This window comes from Pelecanus crispus, chromosome 6, assembly GCF_030463565.1.
Source record: "Pelecanus crispus isolate bPelCri1 chromosome 6, bPelCri1.pri, whole genome shotgun sequence".
NCBI lineage: Eukaryota > Metazoa > Chordata > Aves > Pelecaniformes > Pelecanidae > Pelecanus > Pelecanus crispus.
In genome coordinates, this window is record NC_134648.1 from 44,270,601 (window position 1) to 44,295,033 (window position 24,433).

Genomic DNA, 24,433 nt, shown 5'->3' on the forward strand with positions numbered 1-24,433 from the left:
CCACAACTGCCCGTGAAGGGTTACTGGTATTGATGGTGCAAAGGGCTTTTACTTGCTCTTCCACTTAAAGGAAGTAATATTAGTTAAGGAAAGTTACAATTTCCAGTGGATGGAGATCGACATGGAGGGCAAAAACCAAAGGACTTTCAGGCTGATGATTTAGTAGCTGGACATATTTGCGTCATTTCATATATCTCATTTATATTATCTGCCACATCATATATAATTTTCATGGTGAAAAAAAAAGTAATAATTACATCATCCAGAGCATGAGTATGACATGGTTCATCAGGCTTCTGATATAATATGCAAATGTTCCACATTTTTTCAGGATGAGAGTTTATTCTCAGGCAATTAAACAGTGTTTCAAGGCAGATGTAAAGTGGACGCTGCTGTATTATCTGTGAGCTGCCTGTTAAAACAAATAACTCCTCCCAAAATTCCTGTAGCTAACAGACATACAGTGTTTCTACAAGATGTCCTGTATTACGGAAAGTCTGATCTCTGCAGATTTCTGTGTATGTTTTCAGAGTATCTGGGATCTGGTTTTCATTATCTTCTTGTGGAATAAGCATATTTATCTGAATACTGAAGCTTCCTTTTTGTGTAAATGTTCTAATAAAGAAAAGAATTTTAAGGGACAATGAAACCTTATTCTTAGAAAACAGCATAAATAGTCTGGCCAAGATTAACACATTTCTCCCTATAAAAAAGCTAGGTAAACATTTAATGTCTTTTCACCCTATCTGATATAATAATCCTGCTCCTCCACCCATCTGGTGATACAGTTCCCATTCCTCTAAGCCTAAGGGGTGGGGGAGGGCTAGGGAAGGATTTTTGCTTTTTTCTTGTTTTCTGTTTCAGTACATAGGTTTATACTAACTAGGACTGTATTATTTATGTGCCAGTATATCGAAATAATGAAACAGTGTTTCATTGCATAAGAATTCCCCATAAGCAGGTTTAACTGTATAGTACCAGGTATATTTTATTACTTCACCAGTTCTCCTTACATAGAAACCTGTTAACACATTCTGATCAAACATTCATGAAATTACATCAAAAGAAATTCATTTTCATTTATTAAGGTTGCTTTTTGCTGCCCTTGAAGAAGTTCATATGGATAAACAAGCTCACATAAATAGCTTGCAGCTTCATGTGAAGTATGGTTGATAATCCTACAGTAAAACACTAGACATTATGTTTAGTGTGTGCCCAAGCAATCTTCTGAATAGACTTAAAGGTGTTTGGAAAATTATATGAGGTACTTACATTGTGTAGGCAACTGCTTTTTTTGTTTTGGTTTGGTTTTTTTCCTTGCCCCAAATGTGATGGTCTGCTTGTGTTAATAATTAAATTTCAAAGCTTAGTTTTAAATTTGTCCCCCAGTACTGTACAGCAATTTAATCATTTTAATTTAGTATTTCAGGAAGGTCCTTTACTCTGCCCTGTGTTTAGCACAGCTTTTCTTAAAAGTCTATAAATGCTGATGAGTTTGTTTTCTTATGCCTATTGTGTAGCGATCACTACAAGTTGTGCTTGCAAATGAACACTCAGGTAACTTCATATAATATTTTCAGAGTCAATTACTTCATGGAAATATCTCGAGCAATTGGAAAGTAATGGATAGTTTTCCCCATTATTTTAGAAATATCTGTATTGTTATAATACAGATCAAATCTACAATGAACATTATGCATTATTCAAGAAATGACCAGGCATTCTCAGCAGTGTTTCAGCTAAATAACTGATGATTGTAACCTTTAAGGAAATCTCATTGTGGTGACTATTGGTAAATCATTTCTTCATTCATAGTAATCTTTATTTAGAGGCTATCTAGAAACCATTATATCTTTTATTAATCTTAAAAGCAATAGCCAATGATTTGACATTTGCTAAAAATGGATACATTTTCTATCTTCTAATACAGCAGACTTCAGTCAATTTTTTTTCGTACATTGTCTAGGGCTTTCTGTACATAGGAAGTATTAGTCCTTGTAAACAAATACACACACAACTTGCAGCAGATGAGTTTAAAGATTACAGTTCTTAAAGAACAGGACATGATTCTCGTATAGCAGAAAATAATCAAAAAGTTATTTAGAATCAGTAGGAATATAATTGTTATTCTTTGCATACTACATACGATATGTTATGAATAACTATACTGTTCCCCTCTGTTTCCAACCTTCCAAAAGTCTGTCTTTGACTCCTGGTATTTAAGGGGTATGTTCTGAGGAGAACAGCTAATCAATTTTTTGCACTCGGAGGTGAGTTTTCTGAAAGTTCTGATCTGGGGAATGGAAGTAGTTTTACAGTATATACTGTGTGTTCAGCCAGTAAGTGGTGCTTTACATGGCATGGCACTTGAAGTCCTCTAGTGCGTTCTGATTGCCTGACCCATACCAGGCCCTGTAGTCCTTTTCCAACATCGAACTCTCCTGAGCACCTTCATATTTTGGAATATCACTGTCTTCAACTGATTTGACTCCAGATTTATTTATATTTTTAGCACAAACTGTTGCTGAAAGTGTTCAAAGATCATGCAGCTTTTTATGTTCTTTTCCACTATGTCGTAGGTGTTTTCACCAAACGATATCTTCTTCCTTTTTTTCAAGTGAAGAGAGGAGGAGAGAGGAGGAGTGTCAGGCACCGTGATGTTTTGTGGTGTGTTGAATGTGTTTGGCTGATGAAAAGTCGTGCCACGTATTTCCTTTTTGGGCAATCTTTGTTACACTGGTACTGACTTGGGACCACTGTCACTATAAAAAGAAGGCTCATGAGTCTTTCTCTTGAATAGAGTTCCCAGCATTTGCCCTTTCTGTTTCTTTTGAAGCAGCAATTAAACCCAGTAGTCTGTGCCTAATTTTGCAAACTCTTGTCCTGGAAATTTGCCGTGGTGACATCAAAATGGTGTCCTGGTTTTGGCTGGGATAGAGTTAAATTTTCTTCCTAGTGGCTGGCATAGTGCTATGTTTCGGATTTAGTATGAGAAGAATGCTGATAACACACTGATGTTTTAGTTGTTGCTGAGTACTGCTTATGCTAGTCAAGGACTTTTCAGCTTCCCATGCTTTGCCAGGTGCACAAGAAGCTGGGAGGGGGCACAGCCAGGGCAGCTGACCCAAACTGACCAAAGGGCTATTCCATACCATATGACATCAAGCTCAGTATATAAACTGGGGGGAGTTGGCCGGGGGGCAGTGATTGCTGCTCAGGGACTGGCTGGGCATTGGTTAGCAGGTGGTGAGCAATTGCATTGTGCATCACTTGTTTTGTATATTCCTTTATCGTTGTTGTTGTTGTTATTATTTTCTCTTCCTCTGCTGTCCTTCTAAATGGCCTTTATCTCAACCAACGGGTTTTACTTTTTTTTCCCCCCAATTCTCTCCCTCCTATCCCACCACAGCAGGGAGGGTGAGCAAGCGGCTGTGCGGTGCTTAGCTGCTGACTGGGCTTGAACCATGACAGTCCTTTTTGGCACCCAACATGGGGCTCGAGCAATTCAAGATAACGATAGTAATTGGGAGAGGTAATGGGCAAAACATGGACTGAACAATGTTAGAGAACGGAATGATCATGGGGAATTTTGGTTGTTATAATTGTGGTGAAGGGGTGGATTGTGTGATGTATGTGGATTTTAGTGATAGTTCTTAAATATGTGATTCACAGAGGCGGGAGGTGGCATGTCTTGGGTTTGCGTGGCTAGGTTTCGGTAGCGGGGGGGCTACAGGGGTGGCTTCTCTGAGAAGCTGCAAGAAGCTTCCCTTGTGTCCGATAGAGCCAATGCCAGCCGGCTCCAAGACCGACCCACTGCTGGCCAAGGCCAAGCCAATCAGCGACAGTGGTAACGCCTCTGGGATAACATATTTAAGAAGGGGAAAAAAAAAACCAAACCCCCCAAAACTGGGTCACACACAAGCTTTTTTGTTCTATTTTCTCTCCCCTTCTCAACTAGACCACCCCTGTAGCCCCCCACCGCTACCGAAACCTTGCCACGCAAACCCAAGACAAATAGTTATTAGATTTTAATTCTTTTTTAGTTGAAGTGAGGCATTCATTTCTGTCTTTGGAGATACAAGTGTGCAAGGCCATGAGTGTAATTTCGTGCTGAATGACATGGCATATGGAAACTAGTTTGGGCATGCTTTTTCTTTGAATGAAAAAAAGTAATTGCGGGATTATCCACAATCTCAAATTATAAGTAGGTTTATCATGAGCTTTTTTTTTTAAGCAAACATATTTACATTTTACATTACATAAGTAAAATAATCTCATTTATGCCATATGAGAGGAGGTGAATGAGAGATTCTAGCTGAGGAGTGAAAAGGACTTCAGTAAATAGTACTGACCGACTGGTAGGTTGCGTGAAGAATGTCACTTTTATTTTAGCCATCTCTACTTCTAGCATTATGTGTTCTGAAATTAGATAGTTTTACAGATCTGTGTTCTGGAATTAATATATGTGAGTATGAAAAGAAATCAGATGCTGTCAAAAGCATTTGTGGTGGACTGAAATTTTTCTTGTCCAAATTCTTCTTGTCCAATGTACCTAATATGACTCTGACATGTTGCTTGCAATAAAGCATTCAATGTTATTTCAGTTCCGCATTGGTAATAAAATAAGTAAAAACATCTTTTATAATCACAAGAAGAAAAATTATGCTTTAAAACAAAATTACACCTGTTTGATTCAAACTAGGATGTTTTTCAAACAATCCATTCTCAATATAAACAATGTATGTAAGTATAGGTTGAAAATGAACTTGATGTCTTATCATACTATGGAACTTGGCATTGAGGAAGTAAGTCCAACACCTTGAATTCTCTGGGAAAGAAAATAAGCAATAACGATAATTGGAAAGTAGGGTAATTGTTATCCCAAATGTCAAGTGGGATTACTTTCATTAATTTAAATACCTTTCTCTAATAATTGTTATGCTGGATATGTGTGCATTTTTAAGAGATAAATAAATGGTTCTCTTCTGAATGATCTCGTTGTGGAAACCCTTTAAATAACATTACCTGTTGTTAGCCTTTTATGTTTTAAACTGAGTGTTGACTTCTGAGCAGGAGATGCAAGATAGTACAAGCCTTACCCTGCCAAACCACACAAGCCTTCCACTAAGACCAGCCTTCTCTTCTGAACCACCACACAATTCTGTCTCAGGGAAACCATCTACAGCGGCAAAGAAATAAGAATTACTTTATTCCTCAGTGTTTGTGGCCTAAGACATGGTTTTTCACTGTTGGACATGATAAGATCAGTCAGATTAAAACAGCATAATTCAGATGAATTGGCGGGTTTGTTTGTTATGAAAAGGGTCTCTAAATCTGGCCATCCTGCTTTCTGTGGAACTTCTGCTCTTGTGCTGGAGAATTCTTGATAGCCCTGTAATCCATTTCTCCTTATGTTGCAGGTGTTTTTCTTATTCTTATGAGAATCTGATTCCTGTTTATGTGTAGGCCACTATAAAATGTACCAGTATCAAACACTGATTAGAAACATAATGTCTATCTGTTGTAAACCTGTTTATGTGGCCATAGGGGCAGCACAGCTGTAGGAGTAGGTTGCTTAGTCATCGACCTGTTACATAGGTTAAAGAAAAAGACTATTAGATGTTGTTTGAATGAAGGAAACGAGTCCTGGAAATTTCAGACAGTCAGTGGTAAAACATTAATGTTCTTTGTGAGAATTATTGATGGTTTTCTAGTATGAAAGATATGGCACCCAAAATGAGGTAGCTCTGTTTGAATCTCATTGTGATAGATAAGATGAATTGAATACTGGACTCGGAGTTGGTGGTTGCCTAGTGACAAGTGATCATGACCTGATTGCTTTCAATCTCTGCAAATGGAGGCGGGTGCCAACCAATATACTCAGTGCTTTTGAGGGACTAATTGCCTAATGGGGAAACTTATATGTGAAATTGATTGTGAGGAAAAATTAGAATAGAAGTTGACTAGAACTCTTAAAGAAAAATTTATGAAATTATATTTTTCCTATGCATCTGAAAATTATAAAACTGTATCCTTTTTCAGAATGAAAGTGAAATCAGTAATTTGAAAAAAATATGTATGTGTATTTATGTAAAACTTTGGGAATAAAAGGGAAATATATAGCAATTAAGATAAAATGGAATGTCTGAGGTGCAGAAAGTTGACAAAGACAAGCAGAGACATTAAGGAAAAATCTAGCAGGATTAGAAAAATGAGAAAAAAATTGATTTTATGTGTATTAGAAATGGGAAGAGTTCTGGCAACGGCATAGGCTCATTAGCAGTAAGTATAGTAAAACTTTGCTACTGATGCAGCAAAGGCAGGAGAGCTTGATCCAAGTTTGTTTAAGTGCTTGCCTGTACAGAATCCGTTCTACAGGTCTTTATAGTTCAGGTTACTGTTAGCAGCAGTGTTCATCGAGCATACGCAATCGTAGTGATCAACAATACAAAAACTTGGGGAGGAGACTTCTGCTGGTAGAGTTCATATCATATCTTCTTGAACAAAACGGGATTATTATAGCTTGTTGTGGGTTTTGTCGTCTTGTTCGTTGCTCCTTGTTTCTCCCTCAAGCTCCTCACACAAAAGCATTCTGCCGCTGGAATCTAAATGCTGGAGTCCCAAACGTCAGGCTCCGTCAACTGCCTGCTCTGTGTTTGAGTCATAGCCATACATGATGAATGCTATCTCTTATCTTTTGTGCTGGGGAAACAAGAAATCTTCCTTTTGTGTCTGAATCAAACTTTAAAAGTACTTGAAAAACAAAAGGGTATAATTCTTAGATATGCCAAAAAAAGCAGATCTTCCCAACAGAGCAGGGAACCCCCCTGACATCTCAGTATTATCCACTGACGTTGCCTCGCCATGGTTGGCACAGTTCTGTGTTGCTTCTTCGATAGGTTACCTGCCATGGTACAAGCAAGGGACTCTGGAACTCCTGGGCATCATTATCCTGAATCCCAGCTTGTAGTATTTCTCAGATATTCCAGATCTGTTGAATAATTGTCTTTTATGTATTCTTCAGGCAAGGAATCGGGTTACCTCTCATATCAGCCTGATACAATTTTCAGCATCATCCATTCTTTGCAGTACTGGTGTTGTGAAGTTTGCAGTACTGAGCTCTCTTACCACTGGATGTCCCAGCCTCAAAGCAGTTGTAGGCAAAATATTGGGAAAATTCTTCCACTAAAGGGGTAAAAGTAAGATTGTGTATTTTTTCAACAAACATGGGTAAATGGAAAATAATTCTTATAAAACAAACCCAGCTTAATTCTCTGAAATTGCAAGTTCAATTAACTGGGATAGGCATTGTATACTGAAGTATTTGTAAGACGTTTGACTTACTAGTTTGTAAGAACTATGGTTTTAAAATATTGGAAGAACATTATATTGGCAGAACCAAGCTAAACACATTAACTGTGTAACTGATTGATCTTGGAAAGCAGGTCGAAGTGAAAGGTACTATTAAGAAAGGAGTTTTTGTGGGTTTCTGCAGAAACCACTCTGGGCATGATCATCAATGAACTGGGAGTAAACATGGCATAAGTGCTGATTAAAAATTTGCAAATTACAGTGATGTTTGGATCATAGACAATGATCTGTGCAGCTTAGTAAATCAAGCCTGCTAAAATTTATTTATTTCAGTATAATGAAATGGAAAACTATATTATTATTATTATTTTACTCATTTTTATCTTTGTTGTCCTAAACTCCAGGCTACTGGTTGTTGCTTTATAGTTAATTTTCTTACAAGACTTTGAACGGGTTTGGTTTTCTTGTGATGCAGAACAGGAACAATGAGAAAAGCATTTCAAGTTCAGCTGTCCTTTTTTTTTGCATGAACAAAAGCATAAAAAGAACCAGCCTGATCCTTCCAGTTCTGCTAGCAGAAATGATAGAATGATTTAGTTTCTCATAGTGCTTTATTTGTATCATAAAAAGTTCTATCCATCAATTCTGTGGAGACACAAAACATTTACTGCTGGTAACAAATTAATACTCTTTCTAAAATGTTGTCAATCAGATGTCAGTCCCTGGAAGAGTTGTTTACTGCTAGAACCCCACCTTACAACTTCACAATTAAATAGGAAAACAACCAAACAGTACGTGTTTTTAAGAGCAAGGAAATAGAACAGGTGACTTCAATGTCTTTTCTCCTACTCCCAGCCACCACTGTATTTCCATTCTATTACACTGCAATTCATCTTCCTTTGTCTCTCCTTGTGCTGTTACACTGACTTGGTCACTTTTGCATTTTCATTATGTTCTTTTAATACAGTTTATTTTTCTTAGCCATTCATTTTTTTTTTGAGTCCTTAGCTGGAACACTGAATATGCATAATGTCTTCCTCTTGTACTCAGCTTCCACTATTGACTCTCTCCTTTTTGTATTCCTGTATTTTTCTCTACGTGTTTGCATTCTCAATGCAGTCTTGGTAATGAAAACCACCTGGTGAAGAATATTAATATTTAAAAGAAACCCAAAAAAGTTTTAAACTTTTCACTTCATTCTTTCTTCCTTCAATGTGCATGTCTTTCTGTGCACAGTAATCCTCACTGTGTCATTCAAAATTCACTCCTGAGTTGAGAACATACCTTCCTCATTCCAGCTAAAAGGTGGTGGGTGTTGTTATAATTCATGGCTGAGAACATTGACAGTATTGGCAGAGTGGGTTTTGGCAAGAACACAGGCTTCAGACTTGGAGAGGTAAATATTTCAGGAGGAGAATAGTACTGACGGTTGCATTGGCTCCAACCTTGGCGATGATGGTAAAATAAGTCAGGAAAAACTTTCAAATGAAAACCAAGTTAATTTCTTGTCATTATATAATGATACGGATTGTCATCCAGTCGAAATTGCTGTGTAAAAGTCAGTGCCACAACAGTCCACTTTTCCAGAACCCTTAATAAAATGTTTCCATATGATTTTTACATTCGTGTTTTATGTTGCATGGGTTAGCTCCAGGTGGTCTTTTTTAGAAGCATGAATATCTTAAATTATATGTTCTGTCTACATAACTTTTTCAAATAACGCACATGATGGGGTTAGCCAATTACAGATGTGCAATAAATCCGGTGTGCCAAAAGTGCTTGTTCTGCTTTTTGCTTTTAGTAATCAGAAACAGACAAAAAGTAATCACTGCTGTAGTTTTTGATATGTAAAATGAAAAAAGGCTGTTGCTATCTGTAGATTGCAATATCTGATAGAACGTTTGTCTTTTTACTTGTCCTTTTCTGAACAGAAGAAAAGTGTCATCGCTATGAAGAGTGTTTTGGACAGAGTCTCAGTAAAGCTTGCTATAGTAGTGCTCCATTTTGCAAATGAAAGCAGTTGAGGAATTGGATCTTGTGGTTGGATGTAACGGTTTCAGTATAGACATCATACCTTAGTCTCCTCAGCTGAGCAGAGAACGTAAGGGCATACTTAAAGTCCTGCTGAATTCAATAGAGCTTAGCCTTTGTTTCTTCTATTAATGTAGCTTATTGGTTTTCCGGATCATCTGAACGTCTACTGTGTATCTCCAGTTGAATGACTGCTTCCTTTAGACCTTGTTGAGACTCTTGCAGGGATAATGAATACATCTGTATGAAGAGCTGAAGAAATAGATTAACCAACTGATAATGAATGTAGCAGAGACCTTAAAAAACCAAACAAGCAAAAAAACCCCAGACAGGGAGTCATGTCCTTATTAGTATGTAGACATGAGGGAATAAAGCAGTGTAAATGAATGGGCTTTTATAATATTTGTTTTACCAAGAGTTACACCACTCTATATTACAAGTCAAAAGTTATGACTCAAAGAAAATATTTTGTCTGAAGTGGAAGAAAACACACAAACATTTTTTTTTAAATGAAAAGCGTCAATCTATGTTTCCCATCTCATATGTTTGCAGTTATATATTTATTAGTATTTTCCAAAGTGACTGTCTAAATATTTGGAGTAAATAACAGTCAGAGCCCTGGAAGTGAAGTTTGAAGTATATGGATTTAATAATAATTCTTATTTTCATGTAATAGTTATATTGGATACCTGTGGTCAATGGAGTGAGATTTAGATACTGAAGGTAGACCCAGCAATTTTAAAAACCAAAGTGCAGTGATTTTATATCTGTATAATATGCAAGTATAACCACAGTCTGACCAAAGTTTGACCACAATATCAACGCAGCTTAATTTCTGCAACTGATCTCTTTGAAGCCGGAGGAAGGAAATCGAGTTTCCACCAAATCCCTATGCTCTTGTGGTCTCCCATTTCAATCAGGGATATAGAGTAGAATACAATGAATCCATAGTAAAGACTTTCCCAGGACATTAGAGAGATCAGTAAAAACTGTTTTCATTAGCTGTCTGTAATTAAAGAACACCCTTCATAGAGAGCTTACAACTTAGAGAACATGTAAGCCTCTACATCTATCCGAGATTGTGAGCTAAATAAGAATCTCCACACCGTTGGGAACTTAGGTGTTGTTTTAAAGCATTGAGCTCCCTTAAGAAACATCTTTTCTGTTTATTTGCTAGCTTTTAAGCCAAGATGAATATTTTTATTTTTAAAACCCTTGAAATTAGTCATACTGTGATTTCTGTTCCTAAGGAAGGAAAGTCAAATCCCTAGTAAACTACTTAACTCCAGTTGTGCCACAGTCCTCCTCACAAATGGAGCTGTGAAAATGCTTACCTTAATTTCAGTGCTTGAGCACGTCACTCCTTATAATTTTCACTCACAGAGTTAGCCGAGTGCATCTGCACAAGCATGTGTGTGTTGTCACTTTGTGTTCTACTTGTATCATACAAAAATTGGTTTTGCTTTGCTTTGCATGGGGTGGTACCACATGCAAGTACAAAATTCCGTCTCTTATTTCATCATCTGGAAAGTCATTAAATGCATATTCATAATCATAAAAGGAAGAGGGAGAAATATTTTTGTTCGCATTTTTATACATATAGACAATTCCCAAACATTACCTATGGCAAGCAGAATAATATTGTCAACATTACCTCACTTCAGATTTTATAGAAAAACTGTAGTTGTGTAAAGGTTTAGGAAAAATCAGGAGCCGGTTTTTTGTTTGCTTTTTTAAGTACATATGACATTTGTACAACTATCAGAGCAACTCTACATTTATATATCCCCTTTCAAATTTGAATTGCTGTGTATGCCAGCTGTTTCTCATCCTCTTGATGAAGCAGAACAGTGCTGATAATGCTAATAGAGAAATTGAGGCATATACAGATTTAGGGCTAGCTTTTCAAAAGAGCGCAGCACCCCAACTGGGGCCAGATTTCAAAAGATCTCTGATCCTATTCAGCAACAAAATAAATAGCCAGATTTTCAAAAGATTTCAGCACTTTGGTAATCTGATCATAAGAAGCAGCTGCTGAGCACATTTGCAAAACCAGCCAAGAGTGACTTGTTCAGTATCACATGAGAAGTGTGTGATAGAGCAGGGAAGAGAGCCCTCTTCCCATGTCCCAGGACTAAGAGTCCAGTTCTTAAGCAATAACTCTACCTTTATGTCTTTTGCAAGAATACTGTATTTAATGAGCTTTTCCGTAGGAAATTTAACCCACGTCTGTGAGGAGATAGTTTTCAGAATAGCAATAAGATTTACAGTCAGGGTAGATAATGAAGCAATCAAATAGGAGGAATATTGCTAATCCATTTTATATTGAATCTCTGTGTTATATTGTCTTAATTAGGTATATCTTATAAAAAGAAGTCCCTTCAGTATTTTTTAAAGATTTTGTAGTCCATTGCCAATCTTTTAAGCATCACAAGAAAAAAATTAGAGTAACTGGGTATTCTACAAAACCTACAGAATCCTGTAGCAAGTATATCGTATGGCAAGCCCAGGTGTGATTTTCTGTGGGCTGCCACCCTCATTCTGAGGGCACAGTGTATATGTTTGTTTACATTTGAAATGCTTCTTTCTGGCCCTTCCTAGAGATGAAGAAATGGGGTGTTTCATTTTTGTTTTCTGAAGATAAATGTTTTGGTTGTTCATTTAATACTTTAGCACACTGTTTTCTCTTTACCCTTATACATCAGGCTGTTTCCGCTTGTTTTGTACATAAACGCTGGTGCTTATTCTTCTTGTCCTGCTCTCTGTAGTTTCTATCTCTGTGCTCTTTTTTTTTCTCTGCTATTCTTTTTCTCCAACATCCTATCCTGAAGACTTAAAGGGCAAGTTTTCTTTCACAAATATTATTAAGGAACTTGAGAGGAAAATTAACAGCTCACCTAACCTCATCATGCATTTTGCTTTTGTAATTGGTTTCTTCAACAGCCTCATGGAGGCTGTTGATTCTCCAACAACCTCATTAAACATAAAGGAACTGTATTCTTCATACAGACAGCTATGCTGAGAGGCCATTTGGCAGCCTTGAGACTAAAAGCGCCAACGTTTTACAAGGTCTACATATTGACTCACTCGTCACTAGCTTGGAGTCAGCCCAACAGATGTTCCTTGGGTAGAAGCATCAGGCAAAGCCAGTGCTCAAACAGCTTTCCAGTGTGCGCTTACTGGCAGCTTTGATGTAATTGGTGTCCGGCAGTGATGATGCCAGACAGTGAACATGGCACGGGATGATCTTTGAAGATGCCCATATATGTCCAGAAAGGGTTCTTATTTCACCTGCCGAACAGGAGGATGAATTTTGGAAACTGCCTCTGTTCAGTCTGAACTGAACTGCATGCAAAGGGTAGATACGATGGTCATGAGATGATTGGTCCTTGAAGCGCAGAGCACTTGTAGAACTGTTTCGTTCAGGTACAACGTTGAGCAGCTGTGATAAGCATCCAGTCTGACTTCTTGTAGACCCCAGACAGAGAACCTCATCCAGTATTTTCTACATCTGTTTGAGATACAGGTTTATCTCTTTAGAAAGTATCTAATGTTGATGTAAGCATTTAAATGATAGAGAATCAACTACATCCCTGGGCAGATTGTTCCAACAGTTAATTACTGTCACTGTGAAAAAAAGTGTGCCTCGTTTGTAGTCTTATTTCAGCTTCAGCTTCCAAACACTGGATCTTGTTATGCCTTTTTTACTAGATTAATGAGCTGCCTACTGTCAGAAATCTCTTCCACATGTAGGTATTGTGATCCTCTTAACCTTCTTTTCAGTAACTAAATAAATTGAGCTTTCTTAGTCTTTCACTATAGGGAATGACTTTCAGAAGTCTAATCACTCTTGTAGTTCTTACTTGAGTCCTATCCAATTTTCTAACATATTTTCGGAATGGAAGAAACCACAGCTGAATACAATATTTCAGTAACAGTGTCATAAAAGTCTAAAGTAAAAATTGCAGTATCTATTGCAGTGTGATATTCTCTGGTTTATCCCAGTGACATACATGTGATATGCATTTTCGTGTAATATGAATGGCTATTTTTTTTACTTTGGGAATTAACATGAATTTTGCTCTCGCGGTGGTGGTTCTGGATTCCTTTTGTTTATAAGGACTTAACAATGTCAAGGGGTAAATTCTTGGGAATAATTGTGAATGCTGAAGGTTACCCTTCATTTGTATTTTGTTTCAATGGCATAATTATTTCAGTAGGAATAGGCTGTGGTAGAGAGAACTGAACTTAGAGCAGGCACCACAAGGTGAGATTGGAGGAGTAATCTTTTGGGGAGGGGGGGTGGCTTTCACAGTTAGGATATTGAATGGGCCAGGATAGGTACAAGTGCAATGTTAGCTTACCCACAGAATTTGGAACATCTCTGGAAACAAACATCTGTCCAGTGTTGTCTGAAGAGTTCCTTATACCACTTTCCAGTCTGATACCTGTGTTATTCAGACAACTTGCATCAGCATGTCAGGTATCGATTTCATATCTGGACAAGAGAAACCGGAACACAGCCAAACTAAGTGAGCTCAGGAGATACTTCCTAAGCATGCACCAAAGGTTCCCGTCCACCCAGACCTGCCTCAAGGTCACTTCTACACACACACATGCACACAATTACAATCCTAGTACTGTGGTGCACAGAAGTTAGGGCTCTGCAAGGAAAAGGAACTCACTTTCTAAGACAGCATATTAACTGGAGCCAGGATTGTATGGAAATAGGAAGAAAATAACTCCTTATGAATCCAGACTTCCCTTGGCTCAAAATTAGACTTAAGTGGACTCAGACTATCTGCATGATTTGAGTTCAGCTGTCTCTAGTATTTCCAGGTAATGGAGAGAGACATAAACCTTGTCTTCAAGAAAAAATGGCTTCTTCAGACTCAGGTAGTTTCTTCACAAGTGTAAACAAAGTTGCAGATTTTGCCAGTGACTTCCTTCAGTTTTGTGTTCTCAGCAGTAACTTCTGTAAGTAACAGAAAGGTTTCAAGCTCTCAGCCATTAACCGCTGTGAATTGCTTTGGGAGAAAGATATTTTCCTTTCTTTTTAATCCCATACAAAAGCTGTCTCCTCGGACTTCTAGGTCAATTCCTTTAACTTTCCAAAAATGCGGTTACATTCAGTAACTTTCCTAGCCCAGACAGCAATCTTTGGTCAGCTCAGGGGAAACTGTGCTTCAGTCCTCACTTCAGAGGCTTGGGATTTTGTCTGTCCTCAAAAATTTGGGGCAATTTCTTCAATTCTGTGCTACATTAAAGGAAGTGGTATCAGAACTTTAAGTCTTGCTTCTCTTGTTTGGAAGCAAGTAAGAAAAGAAAACCCTTGGATCTGAAGTGGTATCACTCACCACTGCCCTGCCTGGCAGCAGGCTGCTGGGAGGAGAGCAGGTATGCTCTTACAGGCAGACTGAAGAGACACTTGAGTCTCTCTCTCTGTTACTTTCTTCCCTCATCTCACATTACCCAAATGACAATTTTCCATTTACCATAGCCGTACTTGCCCTGATTTCTTCCCCAAAACTATTTGCTAGGGTTGGGTTACTCACCCACCATTTGAGAATGCTTTGGCCTCTTCACACACACTGTTGGTGATGAGTTATCCAATGATAAATTGGATATTTATCCAAGGATAAATTCGATAACTGCATTCATTTGCACGACTTCTCTACCGAACTTTTAAAACACTCTTTTTTAAAAGGAAAACCTAAATATTAGTAGGTAATATTTGAGAGGACAGTAAGTCAGGTTACAGATTATTTCTTCTATTAATGGAGTTATTTGTGTATATATAAATGTATTTTCGTAAGTTACAATAGATTAACAAGGAAGTTGAAATCATCTGAATCCATCTGTAGTATATTTTTATGTTTCTAACAATTTCGTTTTAATTCCTCTGTTTAGTTTCATACTGATCATTTATACTGGCAAAAAGAAAGAAAACAAGGAACCTGTCATCAATCATTCATTTAATCAAGTAGCAAAAGTAGATAAATAAACATACTGACTTAATTATTCTTCTGTATGTAATGATTGACAATAATGTTAATTTATTCCTTTTTTTAACCTTTGACTGTCAGTATAGTTGGGATTAATAGGCACTGACAAAATGAGAAGAAACAAATTTCTGATAGCCACTGAATGTTGCTACCGTTGGAGCATTTTCCCCTGAAACTTCTCCCTGAAGACGTATCAGATCTATGTCATGTGTTATTTTTCACACTTTTTTGTGCCATGTTTCATGCCATTTTGATGATTGCTATTAGTTTACAGACATATGGCCAGGAATATTTTATGAATGAAGAGGTTTCTGGAATATGCAGTATTACTTCCTCACATTTATATGAGAGTTGTAATTTGAAGATCTCTGAATACATTGCACATGTTATTGCAGAGTGTATTCAAAAGCTAGCAAAAAAGACAGTGTTACAGCTAATAACTTATGTTATCTGCTCCATCCAGCAGACAGCATTTCTTCCATCGTGAATCCTCTATTCGCCCTTTGCAATGTTTTACTGGGTCCATCCGAAGTGAAGAGGGGATTTTCAGGCCCTCTGACGTACAGGTGCAGAATTCCCAAAGCAGCTCTCACTGTTAGGAGTGCAGGAAGGTTAGCTCAACCCCCTCTCCTGGCTTTTCACCACCAAATTGTGTCCCCATGTGTAAACAGGCACCTAAACAGATTCTAGTTAATCAGTTACTCCAGCTTCTAAAATATCTTTCTGTAATGATATCCCTGTAGATTAGTAATAGTTTGTCCTGAACAATACATGAAGAGGACATTTTGCAGCTTCCCCCCCCACCCCCCGAAAGAGTGATCTACTTGCATATAGCCAGATAATCCCCCAACTGGCTATATGTTTTCAGAGGTTCAAAATGGAAATTATTTCTTCCACTCAAAAATTATGTGCAATACGGTTCCTTTATATTTCTTTTTAAGGAATGGGGACAGAGATGGTAATGATATTTGTCCATACATGGATTTTCATATACTAAGAACCCCCCCCCCCCAACAAAAAAAAAACCCGAACCGCTCCAAAACCAACAGAAAAACTCAAAAAAAACCCCCTTTGTCAATTTGAAGAATTCTGCCATCATAAAAGAAGAAACACAAAAAGATTCAGAAAGTCAGTTGTTGGCGTGGTGTGTAGGCATCACTCCTTCAAAGGTGTACTTCATGCTCTTCTTTGAGATTTCCTGACAGACCTGCATCCCCAGGGACAGATACCCTTGCCATTTTGTGGGCATCGAGGAGGCAGTGTTTCTGCTGGACTACAGCAGGCGAAGCCGAGGCGAGAGCCGGGCAGGCTGTGGTGGGGTGTGCAGCCCCCCAATGAGCCTTGCGTTGGGTCGATGGCGCAGCCTTGCTGCTAACCCCGTGTAAGTGGAGCCTGCCACCTTCCTGTAGCAGGAATAAGGTTGAGAGGCCCACAAAGGCAATTTATAGACCTTATTAGTGAGGGTGGGGTTGGAGTAGACTGTAACTGTTAATCTGTAAGGAGCAATAGGTAAGAACAGTTAGTAAGGGCTGGAGGAATAGTGAGAAACAACTATTGCAATTGTCTGAGTCTTGACTCCGAGGATCTTCTCCTCCCATACTCTGTAGATGACTGTAGGCAAAGCTTTGTTTTTATTTTTCAGGCTGGTTTTTAAGGGTCTAAAATTTTACTCTTTGGGAAAACAATGAATTTTCTGACTCAGATCATATTGAATGCTATATATTCACTAAAAAATATTCTGAACTAAGATTTTTTTCAATAAAAATAGTAGCTAAAATGTTTAGAATGATATTCTTATTGATTCACTGAGACAAAAATATAAGACTCTTTAGCTGTGTCACAGAACATAAAATAGAGGACACGACTGCAAAAATCCTTGAAAGCAATCTGCCTAAATTTTTCCTCTGCAACAGAATATCTCCACTACCCCTTCGCTGGGCTAAGCACAATCTTGCCCTTTGTGTATGACAGCTTTATGTTTATTAGCAGCTGTTTTCTCCTAGCTAAGCTTGACAAAAGATAGGGAATAAGATTAAACAGACTATATTATTCTGCTTTCTGGTAGGAAGGAGGGAATTGCAAATATGAATCGTCCCATTGCTGATGTCCCGTTTTGAGCATTTGTGCTGGTGCTCTCCGGTCTCACCGCTGCTGAGGGACGATGATTCCCCCTAAAAGCACAGCTCTGCTGTAGCAGGTTGGCATCCATGGTAGCTGACTGACATGGGAGCAGAACCTTTCACAGGAATTTTCTTCTCATCACGATTATTTTTTTTAAACCAGACATGGTCTAGAAAATAAAGCACTTCTTGCTCACTGAAGAAATTATGCGTATTTTAAGAGGAGAATGTAGATTTTTCATTCTTATTTGACTATTACATTTCTAGCCTTTAAAAACTCATATTAACATCATATTTCAAATTATAAATTTAAACAAATTATAAATTTTGAAAAATTATATTTGTAAAAGTAATGTAAGAATTCTAGCCAATCTCTAATTATGCTGAAGTATAACATCTTTAAGACAAATTGTTGGGTTTAAACAAATGTCATACCAAAACACATTTGTATTTTTAGGATTCAGAAAATTAAGTGGTCAAGGATGTAGAATATTTTGCAATATCATGTCTAAATGTATTGACAGTATATCAATAGGTAATTCTAGGTTAGATGACTTCGTAGTTAGTTGCCAGACTACAAATTCTTGTAACAATAACGATCAAATTACAATATCAGCAAATCTGAATTCAACCATTTTTCAGCTCAATACCTGAATATTCTTTAAACAAAGAATTTTTTTTTTTCCCTGTGTTTGGAACAGATATTGGTATCAGCAATAGACTGACATGTTATTTAATGGAATTCCTTTTATTTCCAATTTAGATTTTCCAGACTTCTATGTCGTATATAGCATTTACTAAGTATTTGAATTGTATTTTTCTTCGCATTTTACTAGGCAGTTTATGTACTCAAAGCATCACCTAAGTACCAATAACACATTCTTGACTGAATAATGATGTATGTTGAATGATACTTTTTTTGTCTTATAAATGGATGGCAATTTACACAGCTGTGGATGTGGGATGTTTCAATCCCAGACCATGTTGTAAGAAAAATTGAATGACAGTGAGCAAAACAGCAGTAATTATAAAACTAATTACTAAATGCTGATGATGCCCATAGGCTTTGCATAACTAAAATTAGAAAAGGAAATTGCTTTCGGCTTCAGAGAGGCAACATGCTAGTTATTTCACTGTTTCAGTCAAAATGGAACATGGTGTATAAAGTTCAATCAGGAAAAAACCCACATTAGTTTATGCACATGATTTTTTATATAGAAATGTTAAAGAATTTATCCTTTTTGTCTTTTAATACAAACATATCTGTAACAAATCGGGAGAAGTAACATGAACCTACTTGTTGAACATCTTTCTATATGGCTTTACAAGGCCTAATTTACCATTGAATTATTTTAGCTTTGCTGTTTATCAAAAAGCCTACATGAATATAAAAAAAGGAAGTGTTTCCTATCACCTAGGCCCTTATGAAATAAACGTTTGGGATAAAAAAACAGGAGACTGCATTTCAAAATTTCCTCAGCTGAGTTCGGCTCCTATTATATGTATCCTGGGCAGTTATGGGGACCATATTAATTTGTGTTTTCCCAGGGATAGAACTGCTAGAATGAATCTTAATGACTACTTTGAATATCGTATATTTTTATATTTTATGTTCATGCCTGTATTAGATATACATTAATGCATACCTGTGTTTAATTAGATACACACATGCATAAAATACTTAAATGGAGCTTACATATATTAATAGACAAATTTAATGTGCCTTATATAGGAATGCAATACATATTGCAGTGCGGGTTTTTTTGTAATACTGCATTTTTTTCATTTACCTGCAGAAAATGAGAATCTCTTATGCATTCTTAGCACATTTCTTTAAAAACTTACTTTAAAAAAAAAGGATTAAAACTTTGATCAGCTCATGAGCTAAAAAAGTATCAGTGACGTGAAGAAAAAGCGGCGACGATTCAGGAAGCACACAAGGATTACCGCTTGCAAGACTCAGCTTAACATTTAGAATCTATGCTGTTGATTCATACAAAATTACACGGACATTATGGGACTTATCCTCTGAATTCAGGGTTGGGTTTTTTGGATTTTTTTAATTCCCAATTTTTCTTTCACTTTTTTTAGCTGAGCTGGGAAATATTTATGTTTGTCCTGTGTGAGTAACTGATAGATAACAGCTTCTCAATGGCTTGAAAGGAATGCTCATTGCATTCTTGTCTGTCAGTATATGTCAAATGAATAAAACCCACCAAGTTTGAATATGTGTTTTTAACTTCCAAGTAGTTGAAATACATCTAGATTTTACAGCTGTTGATAATGGAATCTAAAAATGAAAAATGCAAATTCTGTAATCTGAATTATTTTTCAGATTGTATATCTTATTAAATTTTCTGGGTTTTGGTAAGTACACTGTAAGCCTTAGGAACATCTTTATTGAAACATTCATAAGGAAGCATATCTTAAGTGTAGTAAAGTCATAAAGTACATTTCAATATAGAAACATTACAGTAAGACCTTTTTTTTTTATGTGGGCCACTGAGTTATTTTTCATTTTGTATGTCCCAGTAAATTTATACTAAGGCAGATGATCCGAAATAGAAGTGCTACATATTAATGTAGAGAATAAAAAGAGAGTGTTTGTTTGCCATATCTGATTTTGTAGAATCAAACTCTGCAATCCTCACTTTGATAAAGTCCCCCCATTTAAAGGCAAATTTCTGCTCAGTTGTCAGGAGCAGATTGTAACTATTCTCCTGCACTGTGTATATGTATAATATAGACAGTTCCAATCCAGGTTTGTAAAGAAGACTCAAGATGGTCTTGAAGATGTAAAGAACCAAAGCTTGTCTTCATTCTTATGGATTTTGTCATTAACAACAGCATTATTTCTAAGTTTCAGTTCTGATTTCGTTAAAATCATTAAGTGATGCTAGTGAATGGGATTTTCTTTAAGAGGCACTCAAAAAAGCAAATAAGAAATCCTTCCCATAAGAAGGACACCATTTTCTCAGAGGTTTCTCTCATGTTATACTTTAGCAATCTCTCTATTGTGTGAAAAGAAACAATTTCTTTTCAGTACTTAAAGGATACAGAATGTCTGACTGACTGCGGTCGTAGCCTGTTGTTTTTAACATAAACATTACAGCTGTGTTTGCTTTGAAATATTTGGCCATTATCCAGTAAATCTGTGCTGGAACACTAAATTATCACCTTATGCCCTCCTCCATCGTAAGAAAGTGCTTTTGTTAATAAAACATTGCTGCTGTCTTTTCCTACTTTTTATTTCTGCATATTCAAGAGATGTGATTTGTTTTCTTTTGTTTATCATCATTTAAAAGCTTCTAACTAGTGAATGTCCTGAACAGGTAACCTAACAGGCGTACAAAAATCCTGCTGAAAGTCCAGCCTTAGTAAATTAAGTAATATATACCTGGCCCTATTTTTGGTGAATGTTTCCAAGGTCTTTAAGATTTTAAGAATTTAAACTACCTGGCTATTCCACCATTTTCTTAACAGATATGAAGAGACTTGCATCTTTGTCATCATCTTCCTTACTTACTCTTTCACAGCTATCACCTTGTGTCATGTGGGCTTTCAAGGGTTATCTACGTCATAAAAACAAAAGGTAATTGAAATGGATGAAAATAGCAAACCCAACATAATCCCAGTTTTCACAAGTGCTAGTTAAGTAGGTGAGACTTACAGTACTGACCCTAAGCTATATTCTAAGTTACTTTTTTCACAACTATTTTAAATTTATCTCCTTAACCTAGGATAGTTAGTGTTGTATGCAGAAGAAATGGGGCTAGTATTTAATAATCATGTATCTCCCCATTAATGCTGGTATCTGAAATTCAGCATACTGTATATTGCACAAGGTTGGGTGTTTTTCTTGTGTATGTATGTGAGGATAGAGGAGTTACTGTATGTTCTACCTTTCTTCCAGTGTTATTGAAGGAGGTTTTTTCCCATATGCTAGCTGTCTTTTTCTAAAGTTGAAGGGTTTTCCTACTCAATTTTTCAAAAACCTTTCTAGTTCTCTGTGCCGTTTTTTGAGTCTTTGAAATGCTTTCTAGTATGATAAATAACAAATCTCCTCAATTAAGAAAAAGATTTAAACATGTGCTTAACTTTAGGCATGTAAGCAGTTCCATTGATTTAAACAAGATTATTCATTTGCTTTCAGTTAGGAATCTGTTTTAAAGGGTCTTGCTGAACTTGAGTCATAACAAAAAGAGTGGATCTAACATTAGGACAAGAATTACCTTCCCCAGCTTATTATCTTTCCAGTCTTTCTTTGCGTTTGTAATCCTTTATCAATTTATCAGTCTGTATGACAGGCTTATATCTTAGACAATTTGTATTCTATTTTTCAAGTCTCTTTTTGTGAAATGCTAGATCTCTTGGTTTCCTGAAGTCTGTTCTGCATTACATTTATTGCATTCTCTACACGGTGTTTTTAAGAACTTACAAGATTGATTTTAACCACATGCATTTAGATTGCAGAATTTGGTTTGAAATCATTGCAAAGACAACCAAAGCCCTTGTGAGTTAAATCTCCAAGATGTTATCATTGTGTGATAAATTTAGCTGATTTCTGCCTGTTCTATGTTATTGGCACAAGGGAGTACATCAAAGGTGTTTAGCACAAATAAACTATGTAGTTATCTTAGAAAAGAAGCCTCTGTTTCTACCCAACAAGATCAGGTCCACTTTCTCTATGATCAGAGTATTACAAAGCTAGCAAAGAATAATTTATATCAGAGGTTCTGTGATGGAATGAAATGGAGCTCTTTTGAAGTATGATCTCTGAAAGCACAGCATGAAGCTCAAATAAAGTGAAGGACATTCGCTATTACAAGTAATGTCCTTAATAATCTTGTTAGTCTAGTCTCCCTCTGTACGAGACAAATGGAACATTATTGGCTTATGGGCTGTAGTAAATAATTTAGTTTCCAATATTCAGGCTGCTTTGACAGTAAATTAAAATGACATGAAAGGGGCTTGTTGAATAAAGAAAGTATCCAATCAAATTTAATTGGCATGACTAAGGCAGTAGAAATATGTTTTATAATTAAACCATGTTGTCTTGGAGCTTTATAAGCATGTATGAATCAAAATGTCAAAAATTATTCTTTGATACTGTGCATTTAAAACTTTGCATGGTGAATAGTTTTCTTAAACAAGGTTCTAGACACGCATATTGATTCAACATGAAAATAGTTTTAAAGTTTTAAATAAGTCTGGTTTTAGCATTTATCTACTGATCCGAGGATTTTCTGTAAAAGATGAAAATAATTTTGCAGTCCTCTCATACTTAAGAATCTGGCTTTTGTACCAGTTTTGTATGATCCAGCCTTTTATTGGGGTAAAAACTCTGCAGTTTTTCACCTGTTATTATAATGTTGGATGGCTGAAATTAGTGCTAATAGGTGAAAACATAGAAGAAGAAAACCAATAGGAAGCAAAAAAGGGAAGATAAAATAAGTGGCAAACTGACAAATAGTTTTCTTTTACTAAAGTGTTTCTTTAAATGTTTCTGATTTTAGACAAGCAAATTTAGAGTTCACATATATTAACGAAATATTACCAAATATTCATTGTTGAGTTCTTATTTATTCATCTCTCTGCCAATGTAGTTTCAGAAAATGTATATTGAGTGTGTATTTTCCTTAATTGCATAAAGAGAAAACATCTCCATGGTTCCAAGAAGGACCATACCTTTGGAAATTTGTACGTTTCCAATCATTCTTTTGTTCTTATATACAAAACCTCCTACTATATAACACTCAGTTATTTGCACATCCCAATGATACTTCTTTCTCTAAAAAGAAAACATACAGCTTGACTGTCCATTAGAAAAAAAAAAAAAGAAAAGAAAAGAAAAATATTTTCATAGAAAAGTTTACCTATGAAAAGTCTTCTAAATTAACCTTGTCTTTTGGAAGTTATGGGCAGGTGACTTCCCTCCTCTGTTAAGAATGTTATTTAAGTTACTACAGTCTACTGATGTACTTGCATAAATGGATGCTAGGATTCTAAAATTGATTAAACTCTAAAACACAAGAGGAAAATACATAGATACAGAAGTGGAAATGAATGGCAGAATCCGACTTTTGTTTATAACCTTGGCCATGTGAGTTCACACGACTGACATCCTGCAGTGCCAGATGCTCTGGTTTCCAAGATAACTGTTCAAGCTCATAAAACCTGTTACATATAGTATGAAAAGAAGTTGAAAATCTCTTGTCAGCCTCAGCTAGCCTCATCTTTTGCAGGAAAAAAAGTTTTTGTTTATCTTTGATAGGTGTAGTAACTGGATGTCCAATTGCTTGTCCTATATCCCATTCCATTCATAGATAAGTGGTTGAAAATCCCCAGCTTTTAGATGAACGAACTGCAGGTGAAAGGAGATAAGTAAAGGTTCTAGCTGGTCTTGTTCAACAGCTGGAAGCCTCATTCCCCCCAGAAGGAGGCTTGAGAGTTGAATGGAGGGAAGTCTGTCTTAAATTTCTACTCATGACAAATCTGCACTTGTCTCTCAGCATTGTGTTCTTTCATACTTTTATTCTCTCTCATTAGAGCCTTGTAGAAATATTTCAAGAGTTAAGTGCAAAACCTTCTTAAATGCCTTTCAACTTCCTCACCTTAGACTACTTTCTGACTCATCAGTCTGCTGATTAAGCAGAATTTTACCAGCGGTGACAGTTTAGTCATGATGTTTTATATCATGCCAACCAGATTCAAGTGGGTAAGCCTTCCATTGTAGTTGAATCTCAGTAAAACTCCAGCTGAGGAGCTTGCATTCCTCTAGCTATGTCGTATTTACATCAGTGTAAATATGGAATACCTTCAGTGAAAATTATTATTGAATTAAACTGCTGTGAGAGGTTCATGGGCCTTGACTCTGTTAGCTAGTACTGTTATTCTGGATATCATATCTATGTCGAGTCTTCTGATAGCCAAAATTCTTTTGTTTATCTTCAGCTCAAATCAGCC

The 24,433-nt window shown here is 36.6% G+C and overlaps 1 protein-coding gene across 5 annotated transcripts in view; it reads left to right on the forward strand.

Moving 5' to 3' along the window:
* The window catches only part of NPAS3 (neuronal PAS domain protein 3), a 629,011-nt gene that overhangs the window by 194,639 nt on the left and 409,939 nt on the right, over positions 1–24,433 (forward strand). The window lies entirely within an intron of this gene.